The following is a 22,542-nucleotide window of genomic DNA, read 5'->3' as shown; positions in this document are numbered from 1 at the left end:
ACACACACACACACACACACACAAAAGAGAGAGAGAGAACATTTATTTCCAGGCATTATCGAGCTGAAACTCACAAGCCAGATTCATGGCATGCTTTGGCTGGCATCCTTTTGCTCTGTTTTCTTTATACCCATGTTTTCAGAAAGGAAGTTATAGGATGGTATTTTCCTGCAACTAACACCTTCCCAGTGATTACCAGTCAGCAGAAATTCAACTATGCCTTCCACGCATGGATACAAGCTTTTTCTCTTTACCTTTATCAACTCATCTTGGGGCAAAACCCCAGCTCTGGTGGACTTCTGTGGAAAGGTCGGAGCTCTGGGAATGGCTGGTGGCTCCTCATGCCCAAAGGAGAAGGAGTGCCCAGGGCCGCGAGGAGCTCTGGGTACGATTTCAGTACAGGGTTTCTGCAATAAAGCCCCGTGCTGAACATTGCTTTGGTTAAGGTTTGACACATTCTACCACAGTTTTCCAGAAACATGGAGAAATAAATACATGTTTTGATTGTGCTTCCTCATGGCCAAAGCTTATATGGCTGAAGCTTACTCAGCTAAAGCTTGTCACTCACTGACCTACAGGGAGAACAACATGAAAAACAGTAATAAATAAAAAAATAAGAAAAAAAAAGGAGAAAGAAAAATAAAAGAAAGAAAGGAAAAACACACGCAAAGGAAACAAGGAAAGGGGGACGTGATCTAAGCAGGGAAGTGTTAACCTTATTTGCAAACCAAAACTATAATGTGAGGCAGTGGTGCCAAAATACATTCGCCTGCCAGTTTTTCTGTGAGACGGGTAGCTTTTTCCACAGGAAAGTGGAAATGACCCTGAAACTCACCCCAAGGCAGTGGCTGCTGGAGCTGTAATCTGTGCAGAAAGAAAAAAAAAAAAAAAAAAGAAAAGGGAGAAAAAATAAAGCTGGTTATGTTCTGCAGGAAAAGTGATTTGGGGAGAGAAGGAGGAGGGGCCTGAAAAAGAGATGTAGCTTATGTGCAGTGGAAAGTTCAGAAAACACTCCGTTTCCAGAAAGAAAATAAATGGTGCGCAGGGATGACCACGGGGCGGGGACAGAGGAGCCTCAGGGAGCAGGGGCAGAGCATATGTAGATCAGGAGGGCAAAGAAACACAGATGTGGGGAAGGAGAGAAATGAGGGCAGCGGTGAGTGAATCACTGGGAGAAGTGGGGGGTGGGAGAGACTGGTGGGACCAGGAAACGGAGGCGGGACTGGAAGCTGGAGGGATTTGTGCTCTCCTTTCCCTATGGGCTGAGAGATCCTCGGTGCTCTGTACAGGCCATCTTCTTCTAGACCACAGCTAGTGTACATTTCAATTACGTCAAGCACATTCTCCCCCTGCCTGAAAACTTTTCCCAGGTTGGATTTTTAATTTCTCTTCTTTTGGCAGAGCCCTGATCCGAATAATTCTTCGGGCGTTGTGGCCTGTGGGCTGTGTGTCTCTCAGTCCTGAGCAAGTCCAGCAGGGCCGTGCTGCCAGCAGGGCCGGGACCGAGCAGCTGTGCTGTATTTGCAGTCTGCAAGCAGGGGGTGAAGTTACTGCAGAGGCACCAGCTCCATCAGGCAGTCCTTGCCTTTAACAAAGTCTGAGGTTTGCTTTCTTTAATAAAATCTTCCAAGCTTTTTTAGTTGAGAGATACAGAATTACATCTTGCCTCTGGCAGTCCGTCAGGTAGGCCCTTATCACCCCTGGGAAGGTGTTACTGAGGCATTTAGCAAAAACTAGTGCATCCATCCTAATTCTTTTCTCCTGCGAATGCTCCTGTTACCTCAACACGTTCATTGGTGATGCCCTCCATTTAGTCATGCTTTGTGGCTCACCCCGTAATATGTAAAAGAAACCCCCCCGAGAAAATAGCTGCTGCTCCAAGGAAACACCAGCTGAGTCCATACACCTTTCTGCATGTGGTGGCAATAGAAAGGGGGAGCCAGGGCAGGGGGAGAGCAGACGATCGGGCAGGATGGAAGGACACAACCTCAACCACCAGCTGGGTGTTGTGTCCTGGCGGCCACCTGGTGTCCTGGCTGGGCTGGGGAAGCCCTGGCACATGAGATCAGAGTGCAAGAGTTGCCTTTTATTTATATTTGCAGTAGCAAATGCACAGGGCAGCAAGGAGCAAGCGTTGCTGCCCAAACATTTTCTGGAAGGCGAATGGCTTGATGGAGCGAGAGAAGGGGAGATGAGCTAAAAACGCTGCCACTGAGTTTTATTGTGTCATTGACCCTGCCAGCCTGCAGGGGCAAGGAACCTGATGTATTTTGTTACGGCTCTATACAGAGCAGCTGGAGCTTTCCACTGCACTCCCAATTGATTCAAGCATAAATGCAGACCTGGTTCCTTGGGCTGTGGAGTCACAAACATCTGCGTAAACTGGCAGCTACCGCTTTCCTTCCATATCTGTTACTTAATGGTGTGTGCTTATGGGGCCTCTAGGCTTGAACAGCCTCTTAAATCTTTGTGCATGTCCATCATTTGGTCTTTAAGCTTTGTCAGCCTTTGTCACTTGAAGGGTAATACCTTTCTCATCGTGCATTTATGGTAATTGCATGCAATTCCAGCAAATACAGTTCTGCTTTTTCTGTGTTCTGCATAGACATTCATAGAGACTTCTTCAAATCTACCTCAAGATTTACCTCTGCTGTGACTCCCTGCTGCCTGCTTACAGCTTGATTGCTAGTGAACTGAGACTGGCCCTTGTTCTATGTAAGGACCAAAGCAGGGGAAGACATATCACATGCCTTACCAATCTATTCCATTAGTGTTTTGCAACCTAGTTTACATAATTCTCAGAACAGCAAGCTTTCTGGAACAAGGGTTTTCTTTTCTTCCTTGTTTGTGTAGTTTCTAACACAAAGGAGTCCTAATCCTTGACATGTGCTGCATTATAGACCAACAAATTATTGTACCTTCTTTTGGTAGTGAAGAGATCAAACCAGAAAGGAAGGAGACTAAGCTTTATTTCTAAGGGTAGTACAAAGGAAATGACTCAGATGAACATTTTGTGGTCTAGTGCATCTGAGTTTGCAGGTAGTATAAATGATCTCTTATAGGCTTCTTTGTCTTAACGTACACAGTGCAGGACTAGCATCCAAGAAAAAGAAAGCATAGGCTTAGGTTAAGAAATGGCCAGCATAAAGAAAGAAAAGATCCTTATCACAGCAAGAATACTCTTCAGAGCACTGCAAAGATTTTTGCTTGGATCTTTGTTGTTTCTAACCTACACAAATGGATCCAGACAAATGTACAGACATGAACTGGTTAAAATATTAAGTCTGAAGTGTTTTGAGAGCAGAATAAGCTATGTGTGTATTAGCTGGAGAGCAGAAGGTATCTGGAACAAATGGATTTTCAGAAAACCTTTTCCTAGAGTGTGATGTAATGGAGTAGCGGGGAGGAGGTAATACGTTATTTAATCAGACTGTCTTTGTCTCCTCTATTATTTGTTTCCTTTCCTCCCACTTATTTATCTTTGAAACGAATGCAGGAATTAACTAGAACAATGTGGGGAAGAAGTGACACTCATGGAAAAACAAGTGCTGGTCGTATTTGCATAAATGTGTGGGCACAAAGGTTTATGCACAAATGTGTGTTGACCAGTATGTAATATCTCTGCTTTTCCTCTTGGCTATTAAGAAGTTATGATTTAAGCAGTGAAAAAACAAATGACTAGTTATATCCAATTCTGCTGCCTTTTTTTGTAAGTAGAGGCGATTCACCATGTGGTTTGTGTTTTGCAGGAATGCAGCATGTACTTCTGTAGCTCAAAGACTTTCCTGTTAGCTAAAAGCCATGTTTGTATAATTGACAAGTCATAACGCGTTCATTTTTTATTCTTTCTGGGTCCTGAGGATGTTTAATCAACGGTGTAGTCTGAACAAGTCCAGGAAATTAGTGTTCTTAATTAATAACTACTTCTGTTGAAAAGATTTAGATGTCTCAAGTCAACATGAGTAGAAGACCAGGTTATATACCTGGATTCCTTTCCTATTTCATTCTACTTCAAGATGTAAATACTATTTTTTATTTAAAATGGTAGAAATAATAAACACTTTCCAGCTTCTACGGTGAATATATCCCATCATTACATTGATAATGTATAACCTTCTCAGTTTGCATTTGTTTTTGTTTGCAAACTATTCACAGAGTGTCTTTAAGACTTAGGTATGTTTGTTTGAGGACACACAGCATGTATGTCACCCCAAGGACATCGCATAAGGCTTCTTCCCCTACTTTGATCATTTGTTCCTCAGTGTTGGTAATATGGGCTTTTTCAAGTTCTGCCAAATGGGATCGCTTCTGGTCCCCAGTAAGGTAAAATTTAATAAGGGAAATGGAGTCTGAGTGACAGTAAAGGTAGCTGAGTAAGCAAGATGAACCCAAATACATTTTCAAAGTTAGGCTGCCCAAATATCTCAGTTACCAAACTTTGTGCATCTCCATTTCACCACCAGTCATGTGTGGTTCTACAAACAATTTGACTTCTTTGTGCAGAGATTTTAGAAAGTAAATATAGTTATGAGTGAGCAAATTTAGAGAAATTGAATGTGATAATTGATGTAGCAGTTAAAAAGACCTTAAAAATCATCTTAAATGTGTTTATTTTCCTAGCTGTAACACTCATACTGCACTTGCTGCTACCAATACCTTCATTTTTTTTATAAAAAGTACACCTGAGTAGTCGATATTAAACCATGTTCTTGATGTTACATTTGTTCATCGTCCAGCCTGTCCTGTCTTCATAGTGCAGTGATTTCTATCAGTCCCATCCACTGGGTACACACTGTCCATTTGCCTTGTGATTACAACTGGCCGAGTGCCTGCCTGTTGTCTTGCATAACACAGCTTCTACTTGCTCCAGCCATCTATGTACACCACAATACAAATAATTACAGCTACTCTGCTCTACTATGTGTGATTTGCTTGAAAATGAAAATTGTCATAGATCTGTGAATTTCAAATGAGTTCTGAGTGTCTGCACCATGTAGCAATTTATAGCAACTGAGTATCTGCCCTTAATACTGGAAACAAGTCTTTTGTTAGGAAGCAAATTGAGGATCCTTCTATATTGAGTATGCGTGTTTGTATTTTTCTATTGTGCTCATGCATGCAGTGATTACAAGAATATTGCTTTATGCATTCAAAAGGTGATACCAGGCACCAATTCTAGGAGTAGGAACTTGTCTGCCATGGGGACATCTTGATAACTGAACACCATTGGCATGGGCAGAGCTGGTGTTTGCTCATGAGAACAGACTCCTGAGGTCTGTGAGAAGGCTGTGCTCCTCCTGCTTAGGCTGCAAAACTGGGAAAGGCAGCTTGGCAGTGGAGCTGCTGCGTGAGGATGAGGGTGCATGTAGGCAGCCCTGCACAGCAGGAATGCCCACTCCTCCTCTCTGACAGCAGCAAAAACAGCAAACCTTGTACCTTCACTAGCTTTCCATGACGGTTCTGCCCTTTCCCATGGTGAAAGCCTTGGCTTTCCATCGATGGAGTAGCAAAATTCAATGTTACCAATGCATCTGAGAATCCTTAAATTTTCTCTGTAAAGTACAACTACACACTTCATTACTAAAATCTCTTTTCTCCTCCTTCACCTTCTCCAACACAGAGCAATCATTGCTGATGACCTGACAAGGTTTCCTGTGTGGCTTCATTCACCTGGAAAGAAGCGTTTTAGGGATTTCAGAACTGCAACATGTCCAGATTTTATCCAGCATTAGAAATACTAAAAAAATCCTAAAGATTATGATCTTTAAGGATGAAAAACAGTGTTTTTTAATTTTAAAAATTTTGCTTTTGATGAGTATTAGCAACTCGGTGGATGACCCCTTGAACTGTATAATGTGACAAGTATAAAAGCTAACACCGGATTTGATCTGAAAATAAGAATTAACCTACAGCAGATTAGATCATGATAATTATGTTGGCTCATTTGACATGTTTGTTCCATTTACCCTTTTATCAAGATTGTTGAATTGTATATGTCATAGGCTGGTGACGAGTGGTGTCCCTCAGGGATCCGTGTTGGGACCAGTGCTGTTTTATATCTTTATCAATGTCATAGACAGTGGGATCAAGTGCACCCTCAGCAAGTTTGCAGATGACACCAAGCTGAGTGGTCCAGCTGATACAACAGAAGGAAGGGATGCCATCCAAAGGGACCTGGGCAAGCTTGAGAAGTGGGCCCATGTGAACCTAATGAGGTTCAGCAGGGCCAAGTGCAAAGTGCTGCACCTGGGTCAGGGCAATCCCAGACATCAGTACAGACTGGGAGAAGAACTCATTGAAGGCAGCCCTGCAGAGAAGGATTTGGGGGTGTTGGTGGATGGAAAACTTGACACAAGCCAGCAGTGTGCGCTTGCAGCCCAGAAGGCCAACTGTATCCTGGGCTGCATCACCAGAGGCACGGCCAGCAGGTTGAGGGAGGTGATTGTCTCCCTCTACCCTGCCCTTGTGAGTCCCCACCAGGAGACCTGCATCCAGGTCTGGGGTCTCCAGCACAGGAAGGATGTGGATGTGTTAAGGCAAGTCCAGAGAAGGCCAGGAAGATAGTCAGAGGGCTGGAGCATCTCTCCTATGAAGAAAGACTGAGAGAGCTGGGGATGTTCAGCCTGGTGAAGAGAAGGGTCCAGGCAGACCTCATTGCAGCCTTTCAGTATTTAAAGGGGGCTTATAAAAAAAAAGATGGAGAGTGACTTTTTACTCAGGCAGAAAGTGATAGGACAAGGGGAAATAGTTTTAAACTAAAATAGGGAGAGTTAGATCGGATGGTAGGAGGAAATTCTTCACTCAGAGGGTGGTGAGGCACTGGAACGGGTTGGCCAGAGAAGCTGTGGATGCCCCATCCCTGGAGGTGTTCGAGGCCAGGTTGGATAAGGCCCTGGGCAACCTGATCCAGTGGGTGGCATCCCTGCCTGTGGCAGGGGGCAGGGAACTAGATGATCTTGAAGGTCCCTTCTAACCCAAGCGTATAGAACCTTGATTCTATGATTCTATATGCAATCAACTTTTCTCTTACCTGTTAAGGCTAGTGGAAAAGAAAGGCAATTAACATCTACCTTGTTAATGACTACATGATTCTGGCCTGTTATTAATAGATGATAAAATCCAAATTCTAGATCTGGAGACAGACTCCCTCAAAGCTCCCTTCTTGCTGAGAGCAAACTCAGGGATTAAACTGCTTTCTAATTCTGTCTCAGAGACCAACTGCACAAAGTAAATGTACTCATCTTCAACACTTTGTGCTCTAGAGAACATATGCAACAATTCACAATAAGTTTTTAAACTTTCAAATTCTCCTCTTAAAGTAGATAAATGACCTTTTTATCAGTGACCAAAAAAAAAAAAAAGGGCCATAGAATATTAATGTGATAATATTTTACATGTGGTGTGGTTTTGGAAAACATTTGCACAACTGAATGATTAAAAGCTACATAGATGCTTCAGATGGTCCTGCTATAAAAGTGTATGCAAACAACTTTCCATAATTAATGGAGGGCTTAAACATTTGAATTAATGTAATATGGTTTTTTGCAAGGTTCAGAGTAAGTGACTGAAGTAGAAATCTGGCTTTACCATGACTCTCCTTCATCCTTTTCAGACTTCCATGGAAAGAATTTTGCTGTCTCTATTTAGAAGGTAATGACAAATTCCTCCTGATCTTACGGAAGTAAGGTTTCACTCAGCACTCACTATACGGCTGCTGCTGGCAGCGCTGTGTCACCCAGCCAGGGTGTGGAAAGGACAGTCCAATGCTTTGGGATCCTTTGATTTACTACAATCAGTGCTGCATCTCATCTTCTTCATGGTTTTGCAGCCTAAGAAGAAATAGTTACTTGACTTCTGTTAGGTGTATTTTGAATGCAATTACCTTTTGTTGCTCAGCCAGTCAGGCCTAAAAAAATTTAGAATGACAGAGCATGGCATGGAGTATAGTTATTTTCCATGGCAATGGTAAATATTTGCTCTCTATTGTAACTTCTCTTTAAATTTACAGTTTTGAAGGACTTATCCAAACATATCTGGGATTTGTTAACTGCGAAAGGGGGAGAGTGAGAGGATACGAGAAGCTATAAATAACACAATACAAGTCCTGAGTGGTGTGATCACACAGCTAAAAACTTTTGGCCACACAACTTCTTCTATTTTTCTGTATACTGTAGTTCAGCACATAGTACCTGTATCCTACAACATGGAAGCAATTAAGCTCTGGAAGTGACGAGCTGTGGCAGTCCTGAGGGAAGCTGACACACAAAATGGCACCCATTCCCCTGGGGGGACCTCGACCACAGAATGTGGCACAGCCTAGCGGCTCTCCCTGAAGGAGCAGGAGGATGGGAGCAGCAATGGGAAATGTGGGAGAGCGGCTGCAGAGCCTCAGCATGCAGCTGATGAGACCTTGGCAGATTTGGTCTGTTTTGTTTGGAGGGCTGAGGAAGGCGGACGGGAGCTGGGAGGACCAGACACACAGGACATAGCTGGAATGCCATGCACATGTTTCAGGGCTGTGTTCCTCCCCCTGCTAAATGAAGGTTTAGAGAAGAGCCTGGAAAACTCTAAAACTTTAATCAGTCGTTCACTGTGAGATTTCTGGATGTCCTTCATTTTAGCATGACAGAGAAACAACTAAGGGCTGACTTGTTTCTGGACTATGATTAGAAATTGATAAATGAGGGGTTTTCAGTGTGGCAGATGAAGATGTGACTGGTAGCCGGTAGCTCATGCTTGACAAAATTCAGTCTAGAGACTGAATACAGATGCGTAGTTTGCTTTATCATTTCTTTGTTGTTGCTTGAACAGTGAGGGAAAACAAACAAATGTTGTGGAGCCTGAAAAGAGTTCAGTGGAGGGCCACTAAGATGATCAAAGGACTGGAGCACCCCTCCCATGAGGAGAACTGTGAAAGCTGGGACTGCTCAGCCTGGAGAAGAGGAGACTCAGGGGGGATCTTTTCAACGTGTCTAAATACCTGAAAGGAGGGTGCAGCGAGGATGGAGCCAGGCTGTGTCCAGTGGTGCCCAGTGCCAGCACAGGAGGCCCTGGGCACAAACTGGCCCCCAGGAGGCTCCCCCTGAGCACCAGGAGCCCTTCTGTGCTGTGCGGGTGACGGAGCCCTGGCACAGGCTGCCCAGAGGCTGTGGGGTCTCCTCCTTGGAGCCCTTCAGAAGCCGCCTGGACGTGGTGCTGGGCACCCTGCTCTGGGTGTCCCTGCTTGGGCACGGCTGGCACCGGGTGGCTCCAGAGGTCCCCGCCAGCCTCAGCCATCCTGGGATATTGTGGTTCTCTACCACCTTTAAGATTTTATTTTTTTTAATAAATCTAAACCATTTTAATAGATCTACAAGTTTTTAAGTGGCCATTTATTCAAGAGTATTCTATAGTCTTGTCCATAGGAAAGGAGAAAATAGAAAATAAAAATAGAAAATAAAAATAAAAATAAAAATAAAAATAAAAATAAAAATAAAAATAAAAATAAAAATAAAAATAAAAATAAAAATAAAAATAAAAATAAAAATAAAAATAAAAATAAAAATAAAAAACAATGGATTGTTAAATGCAGAATTAATATGTATCAAACAAGAGTATAATTTCCCACAGTAACGCTCCTAGTCTGGTGGGAAGGAGGACATACAGAAAAAAGACAAACAAATACCATGTGAACTAAAAATAGGATGTGCATAATGATTTTCAACTGGTAGAGAAGGGGGTTGATGAATTCCCACAGAACTGGGAAATAGCATGCATTACCCATTCTCATGAGGTCAGTAGCCATAGGGTGTTTCATCCTCCCTCCTTTCTGAAATCCACCCAAGGAAACAAAGCATAGGAAAGAAAGAAAGAAAGAAAGAAAGAAAGAAAGAAAGAAAGAAAGAAAGAAAGAAAGAAAGAAAGAAAGAAAGAAAGAAAGAAAGAAAGAAAGAAAGAAAGAAAGAAAGAAAGAAAGAAAGAAAGAAAGAAAGAAAGAAAGAAAGAAAGAAAGAAAGAAAGAAAGAAAGAAAGAAAGAAAGAAAGAAAGAAAGAAAGAAAGAAAGAAAGAAAGAAAGAAAGAAAGAAAGAAAGAAAGAAAGAAAGAAAGAAAGAAAGAAAGAAAGAAAGAAAGAAAGAAAGAAAGAAAGAAAGAAAGAAAGAAAGAAAGAAAGAAAGAAAGAAAGAAAGAAAGAAAGAAAGAAAGAGAAGAGAGAAAGAAAGAAGAAAGAAGGAAAGAAGGAAAGAAGGAAAGAAAGAAAGAAAGAAAGAAAGAAAGAAAAAGAAAGAAAGAAAGAAAGAAAGAAAGAAAGAAAGAAAGAAAGAAAGAAAGAAAGAAAGAAAGAGAAAGAAAGAAAGAAGGAAAGAAGGAAAGAAGGAAAGAAGGAAAGAAGGAAAGAAAGAAAGAAAGAAAGAAAGAAAGAAAGAAAGAAAGAAAGAAAGAAAGAAAGAAAGAAAGAAAGAGAAAGAAAGAAAGAAAGAAAGAAAGAAAGAAAGAAAGAAAGAGAAAGAAAGAAAGAAAGAAAGAAAGAAAGAAAGAAAGAAAGAAGAAGGAAAGAAAGAAAGAAAGAAAGCCAGAAAATATTCAGTGCTGCCTTGTAAGATTTGAAGTAATTTCAAGTTCTTGAACAATCTTCTACCCAGCCAATCCTTTCCTTTTTTATGACTAGGAGGTGCAAATCTCAGTCCAAAATGACGACCTATCGTCAAGTTAACCTTTGCTCTGGTGGCTTTAAAACCCTTATGGTACCTCTGCTCTGGTTCCAAAACTTGTTTGTACCTCACTCCATGACCTTAAATTTAGTCTCTCATGCTTGTGTAGCTGGTTCATTTACATTTTGCTGTGACATAGCCTACCTATCAATTAACAATCCCTTCTTGAAATCTTAAAGCCTGTATAAATCTTTCTGTGGGGGCTCTACTGTGTGCTACCACAGTGCCTAATCTCCATTCACACCAGGATACTGTTGTGAAGCAACAGTGCAGGAGCACAGGGAGAAACAGTCCCTTCCAACATATTAGCTGCTGAAGTAGCAAGGTGTTTTCCTTTCATCTGACAAATGCTGAGTTATGGCACAGAAACATGAAGTGAATTGGAAAATACAATTGAGTCTGGGATTTCTAATTGTAAACCCTAGTCCTTAATCACATGGCAATCCAGCTTTGGTTGTTCTTTGCTTGACAGAAAGCATTTTCTTTAGTATTTCCTTTTTAATTTTTTTTTTTTTAAGCAGATATTTCCTGCTGTGGTTGCATAGAGACCCTAAAAGGTAACACTTCCTTGAAAGTGATGGATTGGTTTACTGTCATTCCCCTGATGAGAATGTCTGGCAAAAGGGCGATTTAAAGAAAGTGAATAATGATAACCATATGCATAAGGACATTGTTATAAAACAAAAATTATTTTAGTCTCTTTTTTTAAAAATAAATACTTTTTTTTTCTGGAATTAGCACTGCTGATGTAATGATACATTAACTTCAAGTTAGCTTTAATATAAAAGATTAATTGATACTGTTAGTGTAGGAAGAGTGCTAATGTTCTCATTGGCAATTATCTAAAAAGAACACTTAGCATAGTTATAAACTGTTGCTTTGTAGGATTTAAAAGCAGTTTGCAACTCTTAAGGACCATACCAAATAAATAATCTACTTCTGTATGACTAGAAATTGCACTTCTATTGAAATGTATGTAAATTTGACACATCAGGTCAGTTATAAAAAAGTAAAGAAAAAAGATTAGCAGTAACTAAATTGAATGAATTATGTACTTACTGGCAAAGAACACTGGTATTTCCTAATCCCTTCTAAGGCTTTTTCTCTGTGTGTAAGATTATGGATATTTTTCCTGAATATAATAATATGTTTTCATGGGTCCCTAGAGGCAGACGCCTGAATCTTCTCATCTTTTTAGGACAAAGAAATATTTCTTAAAATTATGGGGCATTATGAACACATTTAAACCGGTTCAGAAAGAGATTAGAAAGTTATACCCTGCTAGGGGAGAGTCAACATTTCAGAGAACAAAGCCTACTTCCAAAAAAATCTGAGTTTGTGTGGGCTGAGTGTCTTTGTAAGTCACCTCAGAATGGGTTTAAGTTGCCAACATTTCTGCTGGCAATTAGAGCTAACTGAATATAAATTTACTTTACTTTTTGTGGGGCAAACAGTGAAAAAAAAAAATTTTTCCAAAGCACAGCAGTGCTATTATCAAAGATGGACAAACTGCTGCTGTTCATTCCAGACTTCAGCTAAACTCTTGATGTCATGCTGGCAAAGCAGCGATACGTCTACCTTTTTCTTTGTTGAGTACAAGTTTCTTGTTTACTAAATATGTTGGCTCATAGAAGGTTCCAATAAATAAGAACAGTTTTCTGATCAAAGTGGTAAAGCAATCTTCGGTAACACATTGGAATGAAGTGGTTCAATTTATTTTTTATGATTCTAACTTTAGTCTAGAACTCTTCCTTAAGCTTAGTTTAGTATATTCAAACTGTTGTTTGTTGTTGATTTTTTGTTGTTGTTGTTTTTAAGATGTATTGATTTGGGGGAATTTTTAGGGTTTTATTTAAATTTGTGGAAGCTTTAGTTGTTAAAATGTGCAAGGAAAAGACAATTCCAAACTTTGGTGAGCCCATCTTTGAACTTTAGTTAAAATATCATCACTTTTCAGTCATCTGCATATGGACAAAATAAGAATAGGTCAAAATGCAGGGCTCTTGTTCCAAGAAATGTTAGAAACTTAATAGTGTTTTTTCTAAGATGTTTCTTTTATTTTTTTCTATTTCATTAATAATTGAATTCCATTTCATTAATAAGCAATTTTCCACACAGATTTTGAAACAAACAAACAAAGGTTTATAAACTCTTAATGTAAGCCATTTTGACCTATTTTAAAATGTGTGTGTGTGGTTTGTGTTTTTTTTTTTTTTTGAAAATCATTTTGTCCAAACTAGTATAGCTGCATAAAAATTAAGGTTTCAGTAAGGTAATGTTTTGTTTTTGTTTTTGTTTAAAAGACAATGCAATTCTCATAATAACAAACTCTCTTGATTATTCTGAGACTTGAAGGCGGAAAGTGTTATGGAAATGTCAAATACAGTTAAAATGCCAACAAATAAAAGAGTTTCATAAAGAAAATGAAACTTCACATTGCTATAAAATACTCTCCATGGCCTGATTTTTCAGACAGCTTGTTTCCTACTTCTGAGTCCAATAAAGAAATGAATCAGGCCAAAGGGAAGCCTGAATCCCACTGTGTCCTTTTCGCCTCTCGGGCACAATAAAACAATGCAAGTTTTAAGATTTGTTTTTTTTTAGTAAAGTTTCTGTCATCATAAATATTTTGATAATTAAAATAATGTGCAATATGTATTGATAATTCTCATAATAATATGCAAACTTGTCACTAATTTAATATGCATACTAATAGGTAAATATCTATTTCTCGAAACACTATGCCATCAATAAAACAGAGTTATTCTTTTCAAGTGCTGGGATTAACCTTTGGATTCCCATCAGTACTGTAGTTTGGCAGCACAATGAAACATGAATCATTTATAAGCCTGTATGTGACAATTTGTGGGTTCAAGAAGTTCAGTAAAAGATCGTTTTCTTCAGAAGGCAAGATTACACTCGTCCAGGAATTTGTCTGTTGCATAGATGATCATGTTTCAGCTTCATATCCTGAGGATTATATCTTGCTGTTATTCCTAGGAATTGAAAAGGATCTTTAATTCCGTAATTTGTGAGTGTGAATAACTCAGACTCAGCTTCCTTCCAGTGCTGCAGGAAGGAGAGCAAGCTGGCACATTAGTTCACGCAAACAGCATCCTGGACCTGCAATGTGAGCTGTCTGGTTGCATGGGGAGCCTGATTGATTGGGATTTACAGTCCTCTGTTTCTTAGCAATTTCGACAGTTCTAGCACAGCACTGTCAGTTAAATTCAGCCTTTATTTGCTCATGTGATTTATTTTCCAGATGTGACAGAGAGAAAAAAAGGAGATGCAATAATCTTTCTCCCTTTGCAGACTCCCTGAGCCAGGCCTCCCAGCCCCCTGTACTGCCCCTCGCTGCCCCATCTCCCCACGCTGTCCCTTCTCATCCCCCTCGGCTCTCCTGGTGTCCCGGGGCCCTCCTGCCGGCCGGGTGTACATCAGCACCCCTCTGCAGCAGCACTCCCCTTCCCTTCCTGCCTCCCAGTCGTATAGCTGCGGTCTGTCTTGGAGATAAGTCATTGAAGGTGCCAAGTGGTTAAATTCTGTGTTGGCCTTTCTGGTCCACTGACAACTGAAGGTGTGTTGGAAGTCACGGCTGGTAGATACGTGCTGTAAGCACATCCCCAATTAATGGAAATGGTCAGAGGTGGCATTCATTACTTCATGTGATGCAGGCAGAAAAAATGTTGCTGGACTGGAGGCAAGAACTTGCAACTTTACCCGGGACGACCCTAAGTAAAAATTTCCACCGTTGCCCTTTACTGGCTCAGTTAAACACAGTCACAATTGACGTTGGCCCTTTGAAGCACCACAAGCTGCCAAACTTGGGAACTAAGGACCGATCTGTGTTGTACTTTTTTGTGTGAACCTCAGAACAGTTGAGTCAAAATAAGCTTCACATGCAAAGTATCTTGACACCTCTATTCAGGTGCAGTGCAGGCTTTTGTGAGCTTTAAAGATGAATAGAAATGTTTTTGTTTGATTCAGTCCCAAAAGGGCTTGCTGCCATGTGCAGCCAAAGCAGAGCAGCATTTGCAGAGCAGGCAAACCTGTTACAGAAATCTTCCTTCCAGCCATGTGAATGTATGGACTGCCTGTCAGCAAGTCCTGTCCCCAGGGTCATGTTTCTGTGCATAGTAGAGGAATAGCCACAGTGGTATTTCTCCTCAAAACCATCACTTTTCAAACGCCACTATTTCAGTTTTTTAAGAAACCTAAAAATGACCTTGTCTTGAATACATCTGATCTAAATTAAAATCTTCTGAACTGCACTAAAACTTTTTCACTGAAGTCAGTTCAACCTCCAAGTGTTGTGAATGGTTTCATGGATTTGTGCAAATGTTTTGTGGCACTCCTCTCCTCTGTGGTCTGAGCTTCTTCTGCATCTCTCTCATGATGTATTATGGCACACTGTCACAGCAATCCTATGCTGCAGGAAAGGCTGCCTAAGCCTGAGGCAAGAGGGAGGGCTCTAGAATGACAGGTCCCAAGAGGCACTTCAGCATCACGTCATCTGCAACATCATGTGGCCTTCGATAAACTATTTTCAGTTCAGTTTAATGAAAGAAAATGAAATGTGTCTATATGAAAATGCTGAAATATTTCATTCTGGTCTGAGGGTAAAAAAGACCTTTTTAGATTTTCCAAAACATTTCAAACAATTTCTCAAAATATTCTGGTATTTAGTCAACAAAACTAACAAAAATATTGGGGCTTAGAAAACCTTTGAATGAATAGTCATGGGAGTCTCTGTGCATCCTAAAAGAAAGAAAAGATGCTCAGGAAGACAAAGAAGGAAAGAGAAAATCCCAAAAGACAGCGATGGCACCTTGAAATGTTGGGTACACAAGCTATATCAGGCTTTTATGTGAATGACAGAGAACTGCTTGTCATGTATAGTGTCTTTGATGAGACTGAGTGACTAAAATCATCTTTTCTCATCCTTTTGTCTAGGATGTGCTACTTGTTTCCACGATGTAGATGTACTCCATAAATCTTCCTCTAACACCTTATTGAATTGTATTTCTTAAGAAAAAATATATTTATTTATTTATTTCATTTTGGTGATCAAAGCAGTCAATTGAAATTAGCTGGCTAATGTTTCCCTCAGATTTTGACTGTAGGAAATTGCATTGATGAACCGATATCTAAGAAGTGCTTCACTTTTTGGCTTATCATAGAAATGAAATCATATTGCTTTTGTGCAAGCATATACAGATGTGGATTCCCTTCTTAATCACTTTTGAGCTCATTGTTCTTGTGGAAATCAGCCCTCAGAGGTAATTATGTTGTGACCGCAGGTGATTGGACAGAGGAAAGAGATACCATATGAGCCCTCAGGAAAAGATATCAGATATGCTCATTCCCTTTTAGACATTGGGTAGTCAACAGCAGAGGGATGAAACACAAATGACCTGTATATAGAAGCTTCAGATGAGCTTGCACCTTTCTAAATAAGTAAAACAGAGTTGATTTACAAACCAAACATCATTCATTTCATTACCTGTAAAGTTTTAAGAGTTTTCTCTTCCCCTCTGCCTGATGGTAGTCATTCATTCAAAAGGGCAAGTTCTGAACCTGGATTAAGGACCTGACAGAAATGTCTCTGTGAAAAGTTTGGGTTCTTGCTGTTTGCCAAAGTTTCCAGCTTACCTTACAGCAGGACCTTACAGAAGTCCTTGTTAGAAAGTTTCAATGGAAGAAAAGTAATTAAAAATCCACATTGACTATAACTAATCTACTTCTCTTCACCCTGTCATGTAGCTATCTCAATACACGATCAAGGGATGCTCTCGTCTTTGCTTAAGCCACCGTAGTATGTTTGGAGCAGATATGCTACAGAAAGAAAAGAGCTGATATTGGATAGGACCTGGTTTATGAATGCTACTTTGTCCTCTCTCTGTTTTGACATCCTGTTGTCAAGAATTTCTGAGGAAAAAGAAATGAGACTGTTAGGATTTCTGGGTTAGACCAGTATTAAATAGACACAAGTAAAATACTGACATCTCATAAAGTATGGAGTTAATACTCCATGACGTTTTCATTTAAAACATTACTTTGTTTCAAGATGTTTTAATGCATAGATTAATACAAAGAATGGGGAGGGGAAGTTCCAGAAGGACCAAAATTCCTTCTTTAGGAACAGAACAATGTTATGCCATAAAAACAGGACTTATTAAATTTGTAGATTCTGCAAAGAAAGCTGAAATAACAATTTACTAAGCAATGGGGGTTGCTTAGTCAAATGTCACTTTGACTTTAGTGTAGATGTTCAGCAGAAATCTTTTGCGTGAGGTTTATATCCCTTTATAAGAGCCACACTTCATGTAACTTTGTGGGAGGAGGAGAGGTGGATCAGCCTAAATTTGTGTGAGAGCAGTAGAGATGGTGTGTTATTATCTAAGTCTGGAAACCACCAACATTGAAAGTTGGTCTTCATCATCTACAGTGAACGAAGTAAGCACTAAATCTGTGAGGAGGTCCAAATCAAAATTTGGGTGCCATGGTTTCTATGTAATGTCTAAACTTCTCCTTCCATAGCTGGCACTGTTTTAGATTTATCTCTATTATACTGCTGTCAGTGCTCATTGATTTTGCACACTCCAGTTTGATGGACCATTTAATTAACATTAATCTGTTTTGAATATACAGACTGCACAGGTGAGTAAGATATGTACACTGTAGTAACCAGTTTCTTGTTAAGTACTATCTTTATACAATTAACTGTTGATAGCCTATACCTAATTAACAGATAAGCTCCTTATAAATTTCCTGTAGTATGGCAATCCTTATTTTAACTTATTTTTAATGCAAGGTCCTTGTCAATGATGTAGGTGTAATTTCTTGCTGCAAAAGCTGACTTGTAACACCAGTCTGGTAACTGGACTATACAGCTGGTTCTTGAAGATAGGCCTTTGAATCATTTGCCATCTGGTTACTTGGAGTTTACGTAAAATGAATTTAGTGTCATTCCCCAGATGTCCAGCCTCTCTTGCCATTTATGTTAATTTACCCAGTTTGCTGGCCAGCTCCAAAGAAGGGACAAAATACGGATAGATTGTGGAGATCAAATTCCTCTGTCTCTCATGGAAATGACTGAAACGTTGGAAGGATGGAGCAGGCATGCTGGGACTCTCATATTTTACTTTCCAAAAGCGTTTCTTCTTGCAGCTGTCAAGGCAGTGAGGAATTTGTAGAAAACCTGAATGAGGAATTTTCTTCTTACCTAAAGAGAAGTTTTAATTCCCAGAGGATACAGTGTCTATTGGAGCAGTGGAAATGTACATTCAAGGTGAGCAACCAACATTAGCCAAGCTGAAAATGATTATAATGGGTCACAGAGGAGTAGCTGGTTATATATATATACACATATATTTTTTGTCCTATAATCAAGGTCAGGAGATAAAGATTTATTCGAAGTTGTTCAAGTATGTCTCAAATAAAAAATTGTTATGATGGAAGAACGAGGGTTGTCTACCTTCTTAATGTAGGTATCAAACTACAGAACCATACTATCTAATTTGAGTCATTCTTTACGAAGAGATGAATATAATGACTCAGAATTGTGGAAGGTGAACTTATTGAGTGTAAAGAACATTAATATTAGAAATATGAAAAGATTTGTGGTATGCCTACCTACTATGAAAGCTAATCACTCAAGTCACTGGGGTAAAAAATGATACCAAGTGTGTGATTTCTAGCTCTCGACTCTTAATATTAAACAGGGTCCAAGAATTTTACTAAGAGGATTTCAGATATGGGAACTGCAATTTTTCTGGGATGCTGCTTACACCACACACCTCTGCAGACCGTATCTTTAAAGTGGTAGTCAAAGGAAGCATGTGCACTCCCAGGACTCTATATGGGAGGAAAATGAATACCCATCACGTCAAAGTACAAGAAGTAAATTGTTAGCTTTGCCTCATGACTGGATTTCTGTTTTTCTGTTTGTTTTGTTTGTTTGTTTGTTTGTTTGTTTTTTAACAGGATTTACTATTAAGTGCAGGCCTGTGATCCACATCTTTATCACTGCTTCTGAGAAGGATTGATTATTAAATGCAGACCTGTGATCCATACGGTAATCCCTTTCAAAATTCTGAATGCTCTTCAAGGCAAAAGGTCTAATGGCAGGTCTAGATCTTAAATCTCTTGGTATTTCCCTGTCGTTTTTTGTTTCATACAGGCAAAGACTCCAAGGATAGATGAGGTTAAAAAAAAAAAAAAAAGAAAAAAAAGAAAGAAAGAAATCAAAAAGGAAAGAAAGCAGATGAACAAGTTTTGCACTCGGTAATTCTGTTCTGGGAATTCGTAGCGACCACGTCAGCAAAAATACTATTTTGCTGGTGTAAGCGAGGCTGTGGACAGCCATCCTTGTCCAAGCTGGGATGTACTTACTGCAGATATTATTGTCCCCAAGCTGCTCATCATTTGTCTGTCCCCTTCCACAGCCTTGCAGGTGACAGGAACCATGCCTCCAGTTCTGCTCCGGCTCAGTGTGCTGAAATGGAGCCCTGGGGGTCTGAATCCACTGCCCATGCTGGAAGCAAGCAGAGAAGGAGAGGATCCCCTGGTTTTCCTACTTTCAGAATGGGGATGGCGATGGCTCCCAGCAAAGATCAGGCAACAAACAGCTGGGAAAATGACAGCACATTCAACCTGCAGGGCTGATTTGCAAAAATGGATAAAGCTTATTTTAGGGTGGTTGTTCCTATATAACAGGGAGGCTTCTCTAGTGAAAACAGGTTTAAAATATTCCATAGGCAGTTGCATGAAAGTAAGTGTTCAAAAAGCCTACATGTAATGAATATGCAAGAGGTTGTGCAGACACATTTAACTTTGGCTGTTTTTGCAGCCTATGTATTCTGAAGATAGCTTTTATATAGAATATATATATATATAAAACATATTTAGCATATTCCAATGTTTTTTCTATATGAAAGAGCATAAAATATCTTGACTTCCTGTGATGAAAAATTGCAAAAAAAATCTCAAAACTAATGTATTTAAATTGACTGATATAAAATGGAGGCTTTTTTTAAAGGCTCTGAACATTTTCAGCAGTGCAGACACTTTAATTCATGCTCTGTGCTTAACTAATGGCAGCTGTATTCTCCAAAATTGTACACTTGGTCCCGTCCTCCCACACTCTCTCACAGCTAACCAACAAAAGCTCTCAGGGGTTTAAAAATAATCTCACTGAGCTTAGGGCATAGGAGGCTTTTACACTGATGATATGCTATGGGCCTTTTGTAAATCAGTTTATCAAACCCAAGACAAAGCTGCAAATGTAGAGATAAATTTTTAACTCTAATTATGCATGTGGTAATTATTAATAAAATAGTAAACTGATGGACAGCAGCCTAGTGCTCATTAAGTACTGAGTAATAGTTCTGCAAATATCTCATTTATATTGCTTTTAACATTCAGAAATCAAAGCATTAAAACAACCATTGCCATTTTTAATTAGTGACAAATCTGGATGATTTTGATGAAGCCATAATTTTCTGGAGAACTGATATTTCTCATCATCACTGATGCTAATTGACTGGGGCCAGTGAGAAGTTTCGCTGACCTCAGTCTTATTTGTACAATGAAGTTTAAGTAGCAGGGCTTGAAAATGGGATGCCTAATTTAAACCACATTTTTGACAGTGTCATGTCTAGCACAACATAATAATAAAAGACTTTTTTTTTAAATGCTGTAACTGTTGGTGCAAATGATCATAACCAAGGGAGAGGACAAAATTACCCCTTTTTCCATAAGATTTGTTTATGTAGAAATTATATTTATTAGCAGTCCTTACTATGCAAGAACAGGTATATTGACACGTTCTGCCTTACCGTCCTGGTACTAATAATTCCAAGAAACGTGCTTGCAGTGCAACCAGAAAAAAAAAATGTCGATAGTTTAAAACCCTATAATAACTCTGTTTATTTTGCTGGCTGTATATAAGGTTTTTCAAGGGTTTCCTCCTCTATATGGATACATGGCATGTTCCCCAGCTATGTAGCAGTCCCTTGTCACTGTGTGCCCCTTAGTGCCAGATAGAGCTCATCAATGTGTCGTAGGCAGACCCTGTGTTTGGGGCAGTTGCTCTCTCATTTTACCTTAATGTTCAGATCTGCTGTGAGTGTGCAGGGCATACACAGTGGTTTTAATGCTTTCAACGTTGGGACCATCTACAAAAATGTTAGATCAGATTGACTAATCTTTGACTATTGATCAGCATTTAGCTTAAGAGTAGTTCAAGGGTAGCTCCTGTACCAGAATGACATAATACAGCCAGAAGCAGGGTTGTGGCACTTCCCAGAGCTGTTGGATAATCCATATAGCAGTCTGGGGTCACCCTTGGACCAGCTGTACACCCAATCCCCAATTTACAGCTGGACCACTGTCATTTTCCTCTTTGTTAACCACTGCATTCAATGCTTGGTCTTTTGTCCAATGAAGAAAATAGATAAACAGTTGTTAAGATTAGGATTAGGATTAGGATCTGTGTTGCCAAACACAGAGAATATGACCTTTTTGCTGTGTATCAGCCACCAAAAGAAGCATCAGTCCAATGTCACTTTGCGACAACAAAGTGCAGTAGGACCAACAATTTTATCATCAAAGGGTTTCTGTATGCCAGAAATTCACCCAGAAAGATCTTCAGGGCTGGAAAGAAGACAAGTCTGGGCAAAACCCAGACATTTGGTAGCCTTGCTCACAGTCAAGGGTGTCCTGATTTATTCCCTGATTGTAGTGCAGTGCTGCAGCTTGAGATGTGTTCTGAGAAAGATTTGGCACACCCAGTAAGCAAAGTCAGTCACTCTTTCTGTCTTATAGTGCCATACATGTCCTCCCAGCTGTGAGCAGCAGCTTTCCTCCTGCACCTCAGCCCCATATGCCAGAGGTGTGGCTGAGAGGGAAGACACCTCCACGTGTGTAAGGGCATGAAGCAGGGTTTATTTCAGCTCCTTTTGAGTTTTATTGAATCTGTGATTTTAGCCATTGTAAATGTGGGAGTCCAATTCCCTTCCCTGCCTGTGTTGCTGTTCTAGCATCATGCCAATGAAATGCTGCTGGCTGCTGAAATCAGAAGAGTTGCATTTTAAAACAAGAGTAGTCAGTGATGAATCCAGCGTATGTTTTTTAACTCAAACAGTCACTAGTACTGAACTGGTGGAAAGAGGCATGGGACTAAGCAGGGGAACAGGGGAAAGTAGATAAAAAATTAATGGCAGGAAGCTAGAAAAGGCAGGAGGAAAGAAAGAGCCTGGGAGAATTAGAGAGAAAGAAAGAAGATAGAAGCAGAAGAATCGTTGTTGGACAAGAAAGGTGCATCAAAAGTGAACTAACAAACTGGCAGCACAGTGGAAGAAAAGAAAAGAAATACAGAAAAGAGGGAAATGAATAATGTATTGCTCCATTTGCACTTCAGTTCTAAAGTGGATTTCGGAGTTATTACTGCAATCCGGAAGTTTTCCAGCTGAATTGGAATCAAGCTCTCACTTCACCTTTCACATCCAATTAGGCAGTTCTTAGATCATTACGTATTTATAGGTGCTCATAATCTCCCATCCTGACTATGGTAGCTTTCCTACAGCTTGAGCTTCTTGACCTTTCTGTGTCTTCCCTCTGGCACAGACTAAAAGCAGCCACCTCCACATCCATCTGAAGCCAGTCTCCCTTTTCATTGTATCATTCTGTGTTTTTTTTCCCTTTTCCCTTCGTGAAACTTCCTAACAAATTCTGTTTACCTTACTTCATTTTGCATCATCCTATCAACTGTACTTACAAGGCAGATTCCATCTACAGTGTGTCCCCCTCTTCAAAGATACTGCACTCACATCTTATATTGCATTGCCC

The 22,542-nt window shown here is 40.0% G+C and overlaps 1 long non-coding RNA gene across 1 annotated transcript; it reads left to right on the top strand.

Moving 5' to 3' along the window:
* The first annotated feature begins 307 nt into the window (after positions 1–307).
* On the top strand, positions 308–9,550 carry LOC308189973. Its single transcript, XR_013946760.1, has 2 exons — positions 308–1,156; positions 8,812–9,550. It is a non-coding gene; the product is annotated as an uncharacterized lncRNA (long non-coding RNA).
* Positions 9,551–22,542: the final 12,992 nt, after the last annotated feature.

The sequence above is a fragment of the Anser brachyrhynchus genome, assembly GCF_964034855.1.
Source record: "Anser brachyrhynchus genome assembly, chromosome: 2".
NCBI lineage: Eukaryota > Metazoa > Chordata > Aves > Anseriformes > Anatidae > Anser > Anser brachyrhynchus.
This window is presented reverse-complemented; position numbering and strand designations above follow the sequence as displayed.